Source organism: Cryptomeria japonica, chromosome 4 (assembly GCF_030272615.1).
Source record: "Cryptomeria japonica chromosome 4, Sugi_1.0, whole genome shotgun sequence".
NCBI lineage: Eukaryota > Viridiplantae > Streptophyta > Pinopsida > Cupressales > Cupressaceae > Cryptomeria > Cryptomeria japonica.
The window spans coordinates 294,529,319-294,535,267 of record NC_081408.1 but is presented as its reverse complement, the minus strand read 5'-3'; the positions used below and the strand labels follow the sequence as shown (position 1 = coordinate 294,535,267).

General features: G+C 34.6%; 1 long non-coding RNA gene across 1 annotated transcript; it reads left to right on the top strand.

The window, feature by feature from the left end:
• Positions 1 to 3,602: 3,602 nt before the first annotated feature.
• Positions 3,603 to 5,214, top strand: LOC131057721 (uncharacterized). Its single transcript, XR_009109030.2, has 4 exons — positions 3,603 to 4,098; positions 4,644 to 4,718; positions 4,807 to 4,843; positions 4,952 to 5,214. It is a non-coding gene; the product is annotated as an uncharacterized LOC131057721 (long non-coding RNA).
• The last annotated feature ends 735 nt before the right edge of the window (positions 5,215 to 5,949 follow it).

Here is a 5,949-nt window from a genome sequence, read left to right as displayed (position 1 = left end):
ATAATAAATATCACCACATATGCAATCACCCAATAAAGCAAATTCCACATAACACAAGAGATTTATACGTGGAAAACCCAAAAGTGAAAAACCACGATGGGAGTTTGTACCCACAAGATTCACTATCTGCAAAATAGAAATCTTGATCGGTTAAGGTCTTACAACTATGGCATGTTAGGAGCAGACTCAGTTAAGAGTCACCCGGTTAAGGGATTTCAAGGATAAGCCCTGTTAGGAACAATGACCTACTAGGATCAACCTCACAAGAGGATTTGAAACTCTGATATAGAGCTACCCTGTTAGAGGATTTACAAATTAAGGCCTGTTAGGACCTACCCAGTTAGGGGATTTAGTTGCTGCAAACTGTTAGGTAAACAATAATGAAAATATCTTCATGTAACACCTTCCGTGTCTGATAAGATCCACTTCAGATCCTCAAAACTTCAACAACACTTCATTATAGAACTTCCCTAATCACCACATAGTTACATTCAAAATATTCGCTAATGATTTCTCTCTTTACACATACTGACTTCATACCTCATCACACTTTTTATAAACATCTCTTTTAGTCGGCTACAATCTTGGAACAATTTCCTAGGTACAATGAATCTAGACAAACTCACATTGCACGTCTTACTTATGTCGGTCACCGACAAAAGAAATCAAAATCTGTACCGGTTTATCGATTTAAGTGAGTTATATCACTACCGGTTAAGTGTCTTTCCAATTTGTTTGCTCTATTCGTCAAATCTCGCTCATCCAATTGAATCTAATAATGCGGTTATGAAAATAGCTCCAAGTACTTGTCTCCAACATTGCTTTGAAACCACATCATCCAATTCATCACCAATCACCTATGCTGGTTGTTGGATTGCAACACTGTCCTCTATTTATTGGTTGAAGTCCTAATTATCGGTTCACTGTAAAACTATCTCCTGTACCAGTTAAGTCTTACCGGTTGGCTTCTAAGACTTAATGACTACAAAAACATTGTTGCCATAAATGAAAACACAAAACTTAGTCATCAAACATGAATCTCAATCTCTTCATCACATTCCACCAATCAATTATTTACCGGTTGCATATCACTAACAATCTTTACTGATTAAGTCAAACGCCAACAATTTTTACCACAAGTCTCCAAAAATCTTGTAAGGACTTGCTCGTCCTAACCCTAATTTAACTTGCATAATTAAATCATAATTATAATATAATAAGATTCTATTTATGAGATTTATGATAACTGACATGCAATAAATAATTGAAACAACATTTATGCGAATCACGTCTAACATGCAAAACTAGTCAAGCATTGTAGTAAAAGTGAAGTATAAGTAAAAAGTGCATGATGGTAGAATAATATGCATAAACCGTAATTAATTCGTCGTAATTAAATCAATGATCCAGAACTAAGTACGTGCATATATGCATTCATGAAAGAAACGCAGAAGTAACATTTGCATGAATTATCATGAAATTACATCATAGGACCTTATAGGTATTTTACTTAACTTTTCTTGCGATAATTCTAGTCTTTTACAAACAAGATACAAAACAATATACATCTTTACATTATTACATATAATTTATTTGAATTCTCTGATTCTCTGTCTTTGGATGTGTCGTCTTTGTTGCCCTCGAACAAACTTCCATCTGCAACTGGTAGATAGACATATGACCTAGGCGTTTTATCCGCCCAACCAAACAAAGCTTACGCTTCTCGGATGCTCATGATAAGCTCTCGTCCCTCACGATGGAGTTTTTTAGCAAGCCAGAACCAACTAGCGGAAATGGAACTTGTGCGTGCATGTAGAACTAACAACTCATCTATTGAACTAACTACATGTGTTATGCTAGGGAGAGAAATTAATAAATTAATGGCCATTATTACCCTATTGGGGTAGGTGAAAGAAAAATAACCCTTCCCTGGTTAACCCATAATTAGACACACTTTTCCAAAAAAAAATCAATCATAGACAAAAAAGTAAATCAACCCCTCCCGAATTAATAATAATTACTATAATTATTATTATATTTTTATTTTTTATAATTATTTCCTATATTTCCGTAAATAATCAATTTCTTTTCTCATACCAAAATTTAATCTAAGCCTTAAGTGAAACAAAGGCGCATCTAATAAATCTAATTATAGATTTTAATTGGACTTAAAGAAAATTTTATCACCCACAATTTGCAGATCATGTCAAATGAACTTTATTATAGATCAAACATTATTAAATTCATACCTCTTATTGCGAATCTTAGGCAAATCGATTTCGTTAGCTAGGTGTGGTGAAAGGGAAAAGGAGGGATTTCTTTGCCAAACTAAACTCCCTGCATACTAAACATTTTCCAGGCTTATTGTGGGGGAAGTCGATAGGGGAAAATACTCCCTACAGACCAGCATCGACTTTTCCCAAAGGTTAATTATGCAGACCCAAAGGGAAGGAAATAAAATTGAAGGAATAGATCAGATAGGAGAGAGGGCGATTTAACTAGTCAAATAGCAATCCTCCTAGCTCACGTCACCTTTTCCAAAAGTTTGATTTCATGCAGTTGAGAAGGCATGGGAAGAGGAAGATCAGGAGAGGAGTGGGAAGAACAAACTCTTCCTGCTCAACCCACATCGCACCCCCCCCACATTACAGACAGGTCGTATTTTTTTGGTTTGGGGATGTAGAGGGGAGAAAAATGATTCTCCCGTTTATACCATGCTGGCTCATTCAATCAATTCCTCTTAGGAATTGGTGGTTGGAATTTTAAACAACCCTCAAATTGTTAGGAGGCAAACAACAACTCAACTTATGGGTCAATTTTGGTTTGGCAGAAACAACAAAAAATAGACGGCGACTCATTCCCCAGGAAGGTTGATTCAACCTGGCATGGATAAGGGAAGATGGGCGGTACCACATCTTTGGAAAATTTGCAGATTGCTCAAGCCATAAGTCACTTGACAGAGATGAATCAGTAAATTTTTTAAGAAAACAACTAAGTTGTTCAGCTAGGCATGGAAAAATGAAGAGGGAATAACATGCAAACCCATTGTAAATGATGAAAATCGAATTCAATAAACAATTCAATGAAATTTTGCAAAAATGAAACTAAATGAAGGGGGGAGTGTTAAGTATCAAACTCTGATAATTCCAGGAGAGGAAGGCATGATCTTACTAATTTTACCTCCTCCACCAATGATTTTCAGACCAACCAAGTCGCAGAGATAAATAAAACTTTCTACCAGTTAGATGTGTGAAATATGAGGGTCGATCTTATATTTATAAATGTTAAGGCTAAGATTGTTTTTAATGCATGTAAAATGCATGAAGTTAATTTTATTAAAAATTAGATGATAATGAGTTTAATTTTTAGATAAATAAAGAAAAAATTTAACTGATTGTAATAATCATTTTCGAATGCATGACTTATGCATTCATGCTCTAGTTTTAGTCTTTTTGCATGATTATATTTTATATTTTATATTTTATTCTATTATTATTAGTTCCTGCCCGCATGGAACTATTGGGGAGGCTTAAATTTAAAGCTTGATTAATCTGTTTTCTTTTAGCCAATCAAATTGGGATAATTTCTTGCATAAATTCATATTACACTATGTGCTATGAGCAACTTGCAGTTTTCTTACCTAAAATATTGATGTGCATTATTTTGCCAGTCTGTGATTGGTGTTGACGAAGGCTGGCTCTGCATTCCCAGAACCCAACACAAGAGAACACACATTGTGCGAGGTCATGGGCAGTGTATAACAGATTATCGTCGGGTTTGAACGCACGTTCTGTGAGGTCCTAGGCAGTGCATAACAGATTGTCGTCGTGTTTCAAAGACAACTGTCCTACATTTGAACAATATGTGGGAGCAAAGAATGCATACAGATGTTTTCTTCAATGAAACAAATGTGCAGTCTAGTATGAAATTAAAAAATAGAGCATCGAAAAAAAAGGGCAAAGACGTTTCAAATAAACTTTCAATGATAGTGGCCAAGAATTGAGAGCATTCAAACAAGGTTTATACTTTCAAGGCCAAACCCCTAGAGCACTTCAACAAATTAAGAGACCAATATGCATCGGTTGGCTTCTGCCCAAGGTGAGTATGCCTTTCTCTTAAATCTACTCTGCGGGCCTCAATCTATATCTGCTAGTTTGTTTTTGTAGATCATATAGCCTTCTTGGGTTTGTATATTGACAATTCTGTGTACACAAGAAAGAACAATCAATTTGCAATTTATTTCTGACCATTTTATCCTAATCGTGACATTTCTACCTTAAATGTATGTGCATAATGGCACATAACTATTTTTGAAATACTAATAAGACAGACATGCTGTATCTAATCAAACCAAAAATAATCATCATACAGTATCAATTGGGCCTTAGAACTGTTGAGTTAAACAAATGCTATAAGCTCTTCCAGATCACCATTTTCCTCCCCATTTGCTATCCTATCCTTTCTTGGGTTTGCTGATGAGATAGCACCTGATAATCCCATAGACCTTATTATATTGTTACCTTCAACAAATTTCTTCTTGTTAGAGATCAACACGTGAACAGGTCTTAAGCTTGCATTTAGTAACATGCATTGTATCATTAATGTTTCTTTAAATAATCTGACTTTTGAAACATGGATAGCAGCCCTGGAACAATAGAATGATTGTGCACGGATCTGAAAATTGAGATAATGGATGTCAAACTCCTCATGCTTGCTTGGTAAGACAAATGTATTTGAATTTACCATTGTTGTAATTTTAATGATATTTGGCATCTGAATTCTGATGAGCAAAGTTTATATTTTCAGGAAGATGTGAGCTGCACGACAAGGATATTTTACTTTGGTATGTTTTCTATTTGATTAAGTATACTACCATGTACATGCATATGTCAACTGCAATTATTCTTTACAAGCCTCTCCAAATTATATCTTATTGTTTGTCCTGCTACAGGAGGAGTGGCACAGAGGCCTTCAATCATTGAAAGTCAATACCATTGATAAGTTGAAGAATTCACTTCCTGCATTAGAGCAAGAGGTGAAAGTCAATACCATGTATATGAGATCACATAGGAAGTCATATATATAGGCATGTGAAAATGTTGAATCTGGCTCATTCCTTAAGTGGAGTAATATCTTTTGTTCCCAGTCTGATGATTATTTTGTTGTATTTAACATTGTTAAGGTTATGCATTCCCAAAACTTCTGGGACTTTTATACTTGCTCTTTCCAGTACTGTCTGATAGGTATTTACTTCCTAATTTTTTAGTGTCTCATCTCATTCAAATATTCAGTTTAGTTTTCTTTGTTTTCATAACCTTTTTGCAACATGTTTTATCATACATAAGATGGACAAAAATATCTAGACATGGAAAATGTCTATGTGAGTTGCTAAAGCTGGGCTCTCTCTCAAATACAAAGAGCACGTCAAAGCTCAATAACATTATTTGAAATACATTACTTTTCATCTTGTATCTTGAAGTTTGCTTTCATATTTCATGTGATTTGTCTCCAGTCTGCTTTTTGACTGAAGTAACATTATTTCAATGCATCGTTTTTCATCTTGTATCTTGTATCTTGAAGTTTGCTTTTATTTTTCCTGTGATTTGTCTATAGTTGTTTTTTTACTGAAGTTTGTTCACGTTTTTAGAACCAGGAGGATTGTAAAGCCATTATTCTTGACCAGTGGCAGTGTTTTCTAAGCTTTTTAAATAAGGTATGCTTGATATGCACATGTGATTGTTTTTTAATTTTTAGATAATTTATATTTATGATGATTGTTAATGTCTTTTTAAGTTTTGATACAGCTCAATTATCCAAGCTTTGATATTTATGATTCATCTGATGCATTGCCTTTGCTTTTGGATGATTATGTTGAATGGGCACAAAAGAGGCTGAGATGAGACAACCACTACTTAGCCCTAACCAGATGCATATATTATTTTTGCTTCC